Genomic DNA, 15,057 nt, shown 5'->3' with positions numbered 1-15,057 from the left:
ACACTATATTTGAACAGTAAAAAAGAATTATTGACATAGAAGGGAATTGAAAAAAAAAGCACAGAATTGGCTAGAAAAAAAGAACTCTGAAAAATATAGGAATAGCAGATACAAGGAGCAGCCAGTACTCTGTAGGGTTAGCATACATTTAGTCCTGTCCAAAATATCCGTGGAGACACTTGGTCCATGCTGGCCCATCTACATATCCCATGTGGCATAACCACCTAGTCTACCAAGGCAAGAAAGGTTATTATCATCAACACAGACACCACACCATTATTGGATCACAAAAATATGATAGTATATGAAAGTACAAAAAAAACATTATGGGCTATCTGCACTCAGGGACAGTTTCTAAGTGTAGATGTTTGGACAGAACCAAATTTTAAGGACCTTTTTGGGGTGGGCCAAATGTCTCCATGGGTGTTTTGGACAGGACCAAATGTCTTGCAAGTGTCCTGAGGTTGAGACTGAGTCCCCAAGGAAGAGCTTCTACACACACTAGCACATCTCAACTTGAAGTGAGAGTCAGACCTTGGAGAGAGCATGGCCAAGGCTCACTGAATCTCAGAAAAGTAGTGCCACCAGAAATTCACCCTCTAAGGTTCCTGAGAAATATGTTCATGAGGAGGGATCTCATAAGAGGTACTCTGATGCAAAATCTCTAGAGTGGTATACTGGGGTAAGCTGGTGGGTGCTGAGTGCTGGGTGCTGCTGGCTGCTGTATACTGTAAGAGCTGTGGCTATCTGCATACAGGAGCCTGTGCCAAGCTACTAGCAAAGACCCCTTCTTCCTGCAATGACTCTCCAGTGTCCTTCAATGACAAAGCTTAACATAGGGCCAGCTGGCATAGAAAAAAATATTTAAAGGATTTGGATGCATTTTTGTTTACCTCCTGCAACCAAGCAAAGGACAAGGTAGAGGAAAAGCATATTAAGTCTTCTTGGTTATTGCTAATGTTATTGCTCTTAAGCTGAGAGATGGATTCATGAAAGATGGCATTTATTTTCTCCTCTATACCCTTCCGTTGGTGTATTGATACTTTGCGTGTCTATTCATTATTTAATTAAAATAATTATAAAGGCCTAACTCCAAGATGTATTAATAGAAAACTGCAATCTGATTAGTGGAGTGCGTGGAGTACATTTATTATTCAAATATTTCAGTGCATAGTAAAATACGTATACTTAGAAATTCATTTTATAAAGATAGCATAACGATGATATCAAAATCTGAACAACTGGTACAAAACTACTCAAAAAAATTTCTTGAATTCTTGTATGAATACAGTTGCAAACACCCTATACAAAATGTTTACAAAGTATTCTCGCAATATAGTCCTGAAAAAACACAGCAGGAACAAGTAACATTTATTCATAGACTGCTAGAATGTATCAAATTAGGAATTCTAGCAACAAATTAAAATAGAAAATATATAAATATATATACATATGTTTTATATTTTTGTTATTAAAATACTAAATAAATAATTATAAGGAGCACTAAATATTTTAAACATGATAAAAATATCTGAAACCAATCGAAAACATCATAAATAGTGGAAGTAAGAGATGTATTTTAATTAAATCTGAATAAACAAAAAGTGATGCTTAATAAAACTACTAATTTTCAATACTGTTCTCAAGGCTATAGCTAAGTTTGCAACATAAGAAAAAATTATTATAAATATTAATTGGAATAAAGATTAAATTTATTGGCAGATTTTATATTTTACAATTAAACATTTCAAGAATATTATAACTAATGGAAATCCAGTAAGTTGTATGAATAATATATAATATACAAAACTAAATAATTTCCATCATAACCATAATAATCCGTTTAAATCATAATGGGAAAAATAATCTCATTAACAATAAGAACAGCTATAAAGTAACGAGGAATTAATCAAAAGTAACATAAAGATGACACAATAATTTATATATACTGGACTTTTATATTGTACATATGTATGAGTATATATGACACATAAATATATCATGTAAAATACATACTTATTATATATTATAAATAAATATTTTAATGAATGGCATATGACTTTTTGTTTCAAATCAAAGTAATTGTATCAAAATTACAATAGGAGTTATTTTGGAACTTAAGCGGCGATCAAAAAAATGTTATGCTACAAATCAGAATAATAAAGACTATGCTATATCAATCACAATTGGATTAAAACAGCAGAGTTATGGAGAATTATAATATAATGTACTGGTTTAATTTATCTTAAAATTGGATAGGTGAAAAATATTACTGAAGTAATTGGCAGTAGAAAATGAAGAAAAACTAATAGAAATCTTTATAAAGGATGGATCGGATTGACAACAATTTAGCTCAGTTACTGATTTTATTATTACAAGAAGAGAAATAATCATATATTTTGTGCTTCCTGTGTCACGATTTGTAAGTGAAGAATACTATATTTCAAAAAATTTTACCAAAATAGACAACCTGAAATTAATCAAGCCCTAGATCTCATTTCCACTTTATAGTAACTACAGATCAAACAAAAACATTAAAAAGCAACATGAAGATGTAATTAGCAAAATCTAGAATGTGAGCAATTTCACAGGACAAATGATTTGTTTCTTAAAAAAAAAATGATATAGATGATATATTATAAAAATGTAGTCTTGAAACCTATATAATTTTACTAACCAATGTCATCTCAATAAATTTAATAAAAATTAATTTTAAAAAATCATGTAAGGATAAATAAGGAGGGAGAAGAATCCTATAGTTTAAAATAGCTTTGATACATATCAAACAAAATGCAGTTTGGATCTTGACCGGATTCTATTTCACACAAACCAACGTAAAGAAAAGAAAATAGATGAGAGAATTGAGAAATAAAAACATAGATTGGATTACAATAGCTAGATAATTGATAATCTAATTAAAATTATAAAATTTTGTTATGGTGCCATGATTACATTAAAGAAAAACGTTTTCATCATTTAGAAATATATTTTGAAAGAATTTACAGTGAAATCATTTGAAGCTTGGGATTCTGATTAATGAGAAGGAGAGAAAGAGGGCTGCAGTACAGATGAATCTTGATTGACCACATGCTAAAGCTGTTGAGGCTGCATTGTGAGTACGTAGAGGTGCATTGAACTAGTCTCTGTTTTGACTTACGTGTAGAATTCTCCATAAAAAAAGCTACTTATTAAGATCTTGAAACATTTCATCCAGCAGGTGATGACAAATGGAAATGAATACTATATCATCAAATATTAATAATTGACAATGTGTAAAACACCAATAACGTTCTGTTAAACAACATCAAAAAGTTAACGTATCTGATATGTTGTTTTGGTGATGTATATGATCAGACAGACCCTTTTTGGTGTAATTTGTGCATTGTTAGAGAGTTAAGTATCTTATAAACACTGACAAATAGAGATTTAGAATATCCCCAGAAGAAAAGAGAATTACAATTATTTTCTTCCTAATTTTCCGTTGTCACTTTCACCTAATATAAGAATCTTTCAGTTGTTGCAAATAGGATATAAAAGGGCAATGGAGCAGAGAACAATTTATATTGTGACCTTTCTTCACTAATGTATTCTCTGATGACAATAGTAAAATCAAAAAGTTTAGCTATAGTTTTAAAGTTTCCTGCAAAAACCAACATCAGTAACAATGATTTTTTGCCCTTTGGTTATGCATCCTGGTAATACACGACATTTGTATGCAAAATAAAGATATTATGTACAACGTTTTATTTAAAATGAAATAATGCACACCGTCCATGTTTACACATGTGAGCATGTTTATATGCACATGTGGAGGTGTTTGTGTGTGTGTGTATATGTGTCTGTCTTCACTTGTGAACACTGTTTGCAATGTACATAGATTGAGGGCACTTTTGTTCAAAATCTCAAAAGGAAGAATTTAAATTAGATATCATTGCCTCTCTTTCTCATTAATTTAAAGAAATTCCAATGTTCTTCTAAATAATTTCTCTCATTTCTTATTGGCTATGATTTATTACAAGAAGGGATAATAAATGGTTTATAAAAGCATACCAGTAAGTTCTCTGATAACGTATCTTAACACAGTCTTCATACTTAGCCATATACTCAATATTGCCTATATATGATTTTGTTAAATAATAAAAATAGTGAAACAATTTCTGTTGACCTTTAAAGGCCAGTGCTTGAGGATATTCAGGCACCCTGACACGATATAATGAGTGTGTTGTAAACATTGGGGATCATTCAAACCAACTAAAAACTATTACATATGAAAACAATTAAGGCCAAAAGGGATTAAGTAATCTGATTAAGGTTAAACAACTACATGTAGGATTCTTGGAAGATGGATTGAGTGGAGCACACTATCTTGGATTTTTTGGTATTTCTATGCTGTTCTGTCAATTACACATACACACAGCAGGAAGAACACTGAAGTAAGGGATTAAGGCATTTTCTTGAGATTAAGTCATAATTTCCACAGTTACAAATCCACCTTGATACCTTACCAATAAAAATTCACATCCCAGAGAACAACCTGAAATACTCTTAAAGTCACTTTAACACCAATAATTACTTTTAGAATATTTCATTAACCTGGGGGTTGATGTGGGAGAAACAAACAAGTTATTGATTTAACCTGAATTAAGATAAAAAACTGTTTCAGTTTTATACAGATAAAAAGGCAAAACCACAGATTTATTTTAATCCAAAGTATTTGATTAGAAAAGAACACCGAAACAATTTTATTAATTGAGCAAAATGGAAATGATTTTTAGATTAAAAGCTGCGTTTTAAAATCATTTTAATTATTTTTTTTTTAGTTTGCTTCCTAAGAAGTCACAAACTGGAGGAAGAAATTAATATCATAATCACTTGGATACACTAATGGAAAATCATCTCATTATTTTGCCCTTCCTTGTGTAAGACACTGTCGCAGTTGGGCCTTTTTGCTTCGTAAAGGTAGCAGATGAATGATGGGGAAATGTTTGTTATATATATTAAAGTATTCATGGATGTCACCTAGACTATTTTCTCCTTTGGATACTAGGCTCAATGAAATCTCTCATAATTGCTTGTATTGTATGCCAAAAGAAACTGGATATGGTTTCTTACAAAACCCAAATAAAATGAAGTTATTTCTTGAAATGACACTGCTCTGCTTACTTGGCCCTCATTCTCTCCTTAACTATTGCTTCCAACATTAGATAATGTATTTTAGCATGCTTTTTTTTTTTTTCCTGCCAGCATTTCAGTATCTATGCATTTGTACATTTTCGTAACACCTTTTTTTTTCTCCAAATGGCATTATGTGTTTGCACATAAATTCTTCTCTTTTCCCTTGTCATGTCTGCTAATCTTTTTGCTGTTGTTGCTGCATTTGGCACTGAAAGTTCAATTTAAGTTATGAAAATCAAGCTGTCTATTCTGCTTCATTCATCATCATCAACCAAAATTATTCTGGAATCAAAACTTGTTTTCTATTATCTTGTTATTTTTTGGTGATGATATATGGAAGGGAAAGCAGACAGTGGCGGAGCAAAGGATTGAACTGTGGTTTATAGCAAACATCTGTCTCTCCATAGTAACCTTGTGGGATTTCTGCACTCTTATCTACAAAAATAAAAATTCAGAGGGAAGCTTCTTCTGTCAAATGTTCTTTAGATGCAGAACTCAGCATATGGGTCATCAAAAGACTATTCAAATGTCAAGTACACATAGATTACTACTCATAAATAATTACAAAAGAATTTAAGCACCAAGTATGTTCTAAATGTAATGAATAACTTAAAGTGAATTTTAAAACTTCTATCTTTATATTTTGAAGTAACAGAAACAATTGAATAGATCACAACATATTTTGATAAACATTTTTGGGGACAATGAAAGAAGTGTGGTTAAATTTTTTAGTAACTTGGGAAAGATGTAAAAGTTTACTCTTCTAGTACAAATGAGCAGAACATTCTTAATTAAATTAAGATCTAATAATAAATGCAAAGTAAATAACATATTTTCCTTTGTGATTGCAAAAGGAAATACATAGTTGATGCCTTTTTTCCATATACTTAAAAGATTGTAAATGGAAATCCTTCATAATCGTCCTTTTATCGTGCAGTTTTGCCCCTATATTAAAATGTAATAATTTCAACTATTACATTATGTCAGTCATATGAAAGCTAGATTTTAAAGTAAGCATATAAAGTCTAAGTGTTATGATTAATTCATTATCGGAAAGGTTTATGAAATTAATCATTTAATTTGACCATTCGTATATTCAGTTTTTTGAACTTTTAGAATTCTTTAAAATGACTTGAAAAAATTGAGAATACCTAAATGTAGAAGTAATGTTTCAATTAAATGATGACCATTGTGAACTAAAAATATATTACAGATTACATGAAATGAAGTAATAACTCAAAAATTTCCTTATAATTTTCATTTTGATCATAGGTCATTCTTGTTATTATTTTGGCCACCAAGTTATCCTGCATATTATAACTTTAGTTTTACCATAAATACTCTGCATGTAGACAGCCTCCAATTTATGATTCACTAACTCTGCTATTCAGATGACACCTCAATTTGGCTGAATCATTTTATTCTACTGTAAAAGTCCAAACACTTGATATTGGAGGGCTCCTTAGAAGTCTAACTTCTGGCCTTATGCATAAAAACTCCCAAAAACATCCCAGATTTGTGGTCAATTTGGAACATTTCATGAAGGAGAAAGCCATTTTCTCATAAGCAATGTGTTCTGGTTGGGGAGATCTTAACTAATATTGAACCAAGATTCTATTACTCATTCATCTAGCTTTTTCTTTTGAAGTTCAACTCAGAAAAAAGCAAATCCTATAATCATACCAAAACTCTTCTGATATTTGGGAAGATCCATCACGTCCTGAAGCCTTCAATATATCAGATGAAAATTTCCTATATCCTTCAACTACTCTTCCATCAACATGCTTTCAGACCCCTATACATCATGTTCTTCCATTTCCTATCATACATTTCTTAATATACTTATTAAAATGTAATTTTCAGAAGTATGTACAATTTTCAAGATGTGATTGAACCTATGCCAAATTTTACTTTGTTTTTAGTTTTAAGAAATATTATTTTCTTTAACTCCACTTCAGACTGAAATAGCATTTTGCCAACTATATTATACTCAGCTATATTGATTCATGCTGAACACATACTTATAAAAGGCACAGTTATTTTATTCATTTATCGATTTGATTAATCTTTAAAGGTACATACTACTACTACTTCTACTTCTGGTTAAAAGTTCTGTTAGGTGCTGGGAAGATACAGAAAAATAAAATAGGATTCCAGTATAGTTGGTTAAAAAATGAATTCATATGAAGCTCAATAAAATGCAAACAGTATGCAATTGAATTATAGAGGAAGATTATTTAATACATACTGAGAATCAGAGAAGGTTTCCTGGGAGGTGCTATATAAGCTACATCTTAAAGAATAGGTAGGAGGCAATTGGATCAGAAAACACAAAGACATGAAATAATATGATGATTCCTTGAAAAAGTAGAAGCTTTTGTGAAGTGTACTGGAACATTAAGCTAATTTCAATAAAAGACAATGTTTAGTCAATAAGATTTCCAAGGTCTAGATAAAGTTTACCCCACCTAAAATTGACTTTTTGATTATAAAGGTAACTTTTTTTGTTTAAAATGCAATGAAGGATTTCTAATAAAAGATGGTAGATTGACTTGAAATGCATCTCTTTAATTTTTCCAGAAAACTGAAAGTAAAGGAATAATGAAAGTAAAGGAATAAAAAGCCCACAAATCCAAATCACTGAACAGAATAAGAGTGAAAATGTACATAAATGTATTAGAGAGTTCAATATGCTTCTGGAGGATGAAAAATAGAGAAGGACATGATAGTTGAAGTAGCCTGGGTAAAAGTAACTGCACAGCACAGACGAAATTACTAACAAGAAGGTCACTGACTTGACTCTTCCCTCCCCTCCAAAAACAAACAAATGAACCAACAAACAAAGACACTCTGAAGATGTTAGATACTTAATATGATAAAGGCCAGAAAAAAAGGACTGAAAACAGTAAAATTAACATCAAATCTGTATATGGAAAATACTGAAATCCTTTTTCCCCACTGTCAGGTTACCCTTAGGGAGAAGTTCTGAATTGTCTTTTCTAGATAAACTTAAAATAGTAAGAGAAAAACCACTTCTCTATTTCAGCACTAGGAAATCTTCCAAAGAAATACCTAAGACCCTACTCATTTACATTATAGTGAATTTCTCTAGCTAACATACCACACCTACATACATGGAACACCCAACCAATCTTTGGTTCCTAAATTAGAACATAGCCAAAGAAAATCTGACATTTAAGGAAAGCCTCTAATATGAAGTAGAGAAAACAATAAAAGCAAACAGAAAATGCAATTTTATAGGAGGAAGAAACTTTGTAAAATACTGAAAAAAAAAAAAAGTCTACCTTTGGGTGAAAGGAGAAGACATTACATATAGAATAGCTCTTGGAAACTTAACCTGTAATTGCTGAAATGAAAATAAAGAAAAAAAAAGTGGGAGATTTGGGATTATTTTAATGAAAGAGGACACCAGTAAGTTATCTTAGAAATTAGAACTAAAAATGAAAACTACAAAAATATATATAAAATAATAGATATTAGGACAGAACATCTCTCTAAGAGTGCTAACATCAGAGAATTAGGATCTCTAGTAAGTAATACCGTGTTTACCCAAAAATAAGACCTAGCCGGACAATCAGCTCTAATGCATTTTTTGGAGCAAAAATTAATATAAGACCCATTTTATATTATAGTATAGTATAGTACAGTAGTATAGTATATTGCATTGCATTGTATTACATTATATTACATTATATTATATTATATTATATTATATTATATTATATTATATTACCCGATCTTATATTACAGTAAAATAAGACTGGTCTTATGTTAATTTTTGTTCCAAAAGATGCATTTTGCTCCAAAAGATGCCTTAGAGCTGATTGTCTGGCTAGGTCTTATTTTTGAGGAAACACGGTAACAGCAAGATGTAGGAGAGAACATTGTCGGAGAAGTAATACAAATTGAGATTCCTGAATTGAAGGACACACGTCTTTAGAGAAAAGGATCACAAGAGCTCAGGAAAACAAATGAAACTTTAAAAAAATCAAACAAAGAATACATTGTGAAATTCCGGAACACAAATAAATGGAAAATCTTAAATGTTTGTATATATGTTACCTAAAGAGCAATAAAAATCTTACTTGAACTTGTCAACATAGATTGTCAACCTTGAATCCCACGCTCAAACTGCCGATCAATTATATCAGGTAGATTATAGATATTATCAGGCATGTAAGAACTTAGGAACTTTGACTTCTACACATCTTTTCTTTAGGAAGTCATTTAAGAGTACACTCTTGTGAAACAAGAGAGTAAATCAATAATTAAATATACATACAGATATAGATCACTGATTAAATTTACTATAGCAACAAAACAAAGCCTAGGATGACAACAAGAGAACAATCAGTTCAGTTTGGAGCAAAAGAACATTGACTTTTTAGAGGAAAGATCTTGGAGTACAAAAATAGAATAGATTGTAAAACAAGACATTTAAAAAACGTCGATGATGAAGAAATGTGCAATTAACTCAGGAAACCTGCAAGGTAATCATGGCTTCCAGGAGAAACATAAACCTGCACCATAAAGAAATGTAATTATTTTATACCCTCTGCTCTTCAGGGGACAACATTTACGTGAGCACAATGAAGTCACCACTGATTAGTGATTTAAATGAAAAGATATATCAACGTTTATGAAGAAGAGGAGGTGAAGGGATGGTATGAGGTAATACAGCTGTCTATCATTACTGTAAGCCAAAGATAAGGTTGAAAATGGACAGATCAAGATTTAGCAGTAAAAGCATATATTTTTAACAAGTGATGGTGACTCTAGATGTCCCTGCTAATGGAGCTGGGAAAGAGTGGTCAAGAACAACTCCCTGAAGCTTCCATCTGTCATCTTGATTGGTTTTAAGCATTACCTCCTGTCTTCAACTCAATAGCAATTCTGTGTTGTTCTTATTCCTGTCCAGAAAAAGCAGTGGGTGCAAAGGGGAGAACTCAAGTTAAGAGAAGGCTGGCAAGGAAAATTTCAAGGTTAACCTGTTTATCAGCAGAATGGAAGCTTCCAACATGTAATAAATTTTAATGTAGCCAGGCTGGACTTGAATTCAGCTGCATATTTGCTTCATGCTTTCGGCATTCTAGTATATCATTATGTGTACTATGTCAATTATGATGCACTGGAGACTGTCATTTTTCATCAAGTCAGAAGAGAGAGCATATGTTTTCTTTATTATTTCTAAAATGAAATTATTTTACAACTATATCATTTCAGAAATAAAAAAAATATGATTTTGTACATTTGTAGATGCTTTGCTATTTTCATTTTGTTAGATGTCTGAGAAGATTTTTTTTTGACCAACAATGTAGGATGTAATAATGATAGATTTAGCCACACATTATTTTCCCTTTAGCTATATCTCAGGTTAGTTTAAATCCACACATACACACTACTTTCACAATGGTGTCTATTGACTTCAACGAATCACACTCTCTACTGATGCCCCCTGTGAGATAGAAAAGAAAGCAGCTTGTTCATAGATTCCCTGTAGCACATCACCACCATTGATCCATGGTTTTAAGGGCTTTAGCCACTAATTTCCTCCCACCAATGGAGAGACCCATTGCTCAGTGTGTTTAGATTCTTATGGCTGCCCACTGTGACTTCAGTTCTTAATCTGCCTGAAAGTGTCAAAAGTCACGCTGCTGTTTGGAGAGATTTTTTTTTTTTTTTTTTTTTACTTGCTACTGGGAGTGATGCTTTTCTTAGTACTAAGATGCCCATGATAATGGAGAGGAGAGAGCTCTGAAATATGTGTGTTCTATTCACTGTTGTTGAATAAATAACCACTATAGTTCATCTACATAATGTCAGAAGATTTTTTTGTCAATGAGTTTTCAATTGAACTTCAGCATAGTAGTATGCTTAGAAAATTTAAATGATGATTATCTAGTCACAATGTCTAAATATAGGGCAAAAATTTTAGTGCAATTAACAAAAGAAATAAGTTTGATATTTTTAACACCTAAACGTTAAACTCTAGGTACCTGCTGATTTGTATTATTCACACATAGTATACAAGCAGTTTTTCTCATTAACTATGTATTTGATTTTATACAAGTAGGTCAAGTGTATTAAACAGCATAAAATACATAAAAGATGTTTAACCTAACTGTTAATCAAATAAAAACAAATTAAAACATCAATGAGTTATAATTTTCTACTTTCTAAATTAGAAATATTGAAAAAGTAATACTACTTAATGATGAAAATAGTTCTAGTTGGAGAATAAATCAGTTCATCCATTTTGGAAAACAATTTGTCAATAGGAATTTAAAACCATTAAAATGTTCATACCCTCGACACATTAATCCCACATTTTGGAATCTGTCTTATGATATTAACCTAAAATACAAAAATAAAAGTCTAAACACAGGTCTACATCAGCATCATTTCTAATTGGTAAAAACTGTCCCATAATATGGAGAAGATTAATTAAACTATTGCACAACCACATTATGTTATATTACACTGCCATTAATTTATTTTAATAGGAATGGAAATACTTATGTTACAATGCTTAGCCCAATAGTCAAATCTTGAAAATTTTTGATATCAACTGAACTTAAAAGATAAAACTGATTGGGTATGGGTGGTCTTGGAGAGAAAAACAGAATACATATATTTGCATACATAGTATTTTTATTGCTCAGAACTCTTTTGGATGCAAGTGAGAGATTCAAATAGCCTAGCTTATGAAACGATTGGTAAACTTTAGAGCTAGTCACAGAACTACAGAAAACACAAAAAAAACCCAAAATGCTTAAGGAGGGCAGAATCCAAGACAGTATGAGTGAACACAAAGATTATAACCTTATAACTAAGATCCCAAGAGCTTCCAAGGGGTTTTCTCTATCTCTTATCTTACCTTCTCTTTAAATGTTGGCTTTATTCTCTCCTTCTACAAGCACAATTCTATACAGAGAGAAAGTCATGGCCCCTGAAATCTTTGTGTTAGTATATGAATATGTCTGTATCCATAAAGGAAGGGGAACCTCCTAGGGAAAGCCTCTAATTGGCTCAATTTGTGTTATGGATCTATGAGTGAAGCAATATTAACTCTTTTCTTCTCAAAGTAAAAAGGAGTAGACACATGTCCACTGAGGGCATCATAGTATCACAGACACCACCTCATTATATACCTCCTGGAATACAATTAACAGGATATAAACACATAAATAAGAAAAAGGAAAAAAAAAAATTCTGGGTATTTATTAGAACAATACAAAAACACTAATTTAAAAATATACATGCACGTCTATGTTTCTTATCACATTATTTACAATAGCCAAGATATGAAAACAACATAAGTGTCCATCAAAGGATGAACAGATAAAGAAGTGGTACATATACAATGGAATATTACTCAGCCGTACAAAATGTGAAATACTGACAGTTTGTGACAATATGCATGGACCTTGAGGGTATTATGCTAAGTGAAATAAGCCAGATGGAAAAAAGACAAACACCATATGATTTCACTAATATGTGGAATATAAAAAACAAAAATAAAATAAATGAACGAACAAACAAGTCATAGAGACGAACAACAGATCAGTGGTTACCAGAAGAGAAATGGCATGGAAGGAGGGCAAAACAGGTAAAAGGGGTCAATTTTATGGTGACAAATCAAAACTAGACTTTTGGTGGTGAGCATGATATAGTATATACACATGTCAAATTATAATGTTGCACACCTGAAACTTATACAATGTTATAAACCAATGTTACCTCAATCAAAAAAGAAAGTGGGAAATAAATACATATAACAATTGTTTTATGGTGGTGAAATTGTGACTTTTAAAAAACAAACACAAATGAAGGAAAAATAAGTACACTCTTAATGAGCATTGTATCTTCTACAATGAACACACATTTTTAATTATTCTTTTGAAATAGTTCCATACACACTTCACAGAGAATTGAGGTGGTGGCACTTAAAATAAATATATAATAATATAAAAATGTCAATGCATCATACAAATGGCAAAAAAAATAGCTGAATACTAAAATTTGAGTTGCTTGGTAGCATATAAGCATTGCTAGGCATTTCTATACCTAATCAACTAAATAGCAATAAAGGATTTTTGATCAACTGAATTAATGATACAGGTGGAAATTAAGGTAGGCAGAAATATATGACATAAATTTAACAGAAAAACAAAAGTCTTGCTCTACTCTTTTATGAATGCAAAAAATAATGTATTGTTTGCTAAGTAATACTGGTTTAAACTTGCTTTATTGGAAAATAATTAAAACAGGGTTACACATAAATCATATTTACTCTTCCAAGTTATGCAACCTAGCCTAGCATTCCTGAAAATTATCCTGTCTCTGCAAAAATAGTTATATGAACTCATATTTGGGCTTGGTTTACCAAATCTAGGGTATTATACTCTGGGGACTCAGCACAGCTTATCTTGTAAAATAAAGTTTAGGACAACTATCTTTTTAGATCCGGGAGATTATCAGAGTGTACCCGTTCTCTTGAAACATGGATATCCAGAGTATCAAAGTTTCATAAGCTGTAAGAAAACTGCAGTACTGGTATATAATTGTCAATTCACTTATAGCAGTTCCTTCTCTCTGCAAGCATCTTCAGAATGTGTTCAGGCAGCAATAGAAAACCCTCAGACAATTTGTTGAAGGTGTTTGCAGTAAGAAACCATTAGATCTGAACACACAGGAAAAGCACTTGATATTGATATTGTCTGCTACAATACACCTTTTGTACAACTCAGATCTACTCATTGCCCACATTAAGTTTATTCGCTTTTATCGATCACGGGTTCTTTAAGATGGTGGTTAGTCATAATTTCTAAACAAATAAATAAAATGTTAAACTAGGAGTGCTAATGAGAAAAGTTATTGCTCCTTACTATTGCAGTTGGTTGCCTGGCAGTAATTTGATTACCTGGTAAGTGTGTTAAGACAGGCCTTCATTCCTAAAGGGATTGAGCTCCTATTACCATGTCCTTCTCTGGTTTTGACTGCAACTGCCCTTTCAAAGTTGTCACTAAGGCAAGAACACAAGAGTTATCACAGTGAATTCACTGAGTGTTCCCTGTACCACTTGGTAGCAAGGATCTTATATCCTCATGATAATAAAGATCAATCACCACTGTCCATACACCTACTTCCCTTCTTTTCCCACTAGTCTTCTGCAAGGACAATTCCAAACAGAAACCACACATTATAACCTTGTACTGTCATAGAAGTGTTCCCTATTCCCCAATAATCAAAACATTTAATCACATATATCCTGAAGGTACATGGAGTGAGAAGTCCATATTCTGTTAGTGGAACAGGGAACGATTGTGAGAGTGGTCATTCTTACACTTGGTTTCTGGACCTATGCAATCTAGCCATTGGGGATACAGAACAATACAACAGGCACTGTTTTATTTTTTAAGCAAAAATGTATACTGTATCTTGAAGAACAGCAAGATGTCATCCTAAAATGGATGTCTTAACTCTGCCTTTAAAAGGTCATTTCAGAGTTCTATCAGATTGCCAATTTATGATTTTGTATACTCAATCACACAAATATTTGGGGAGTTATTTTATGTGCAAATTATCTTGGTTTGGTAATATTAACATCATGGAGTCTTGCTTTCAATAAATTATTTTTTTATCTCTGAGCCTCATTTTCCTCTCATATGACAGAAGAAGATTGACTTGAGTGATTCATAAGAACTTTTCTAGTTCTCATTTATTATCTTCCTTATCCAGATAGGAAGAAAGCTATTTCTACATCATTTTGGTGTTTGCACTATGGGATAAATACATATTCATTGACTCTGATCTTGTGATGTCCACTGCGTTCTAATGATATGCCTCTATATGCTACTT

This window comes from Rhinolophus sinicus, linkage group LG02, assembly GCF_036562045.2.
Source record: "Rhinolophus sinicus isolate RSC01 linkage group LG02, ASM3656204v1, whole genome shotgun sequence".
NCBI lineage: Eukaryota > Metazoa > Chordata > Mammalia > Chiroptera > Rhinolophidae > Rhinolophus > Rhinolophus sinicus.
Note: the sequence above shows the minus strand (reverse complement) of the source record.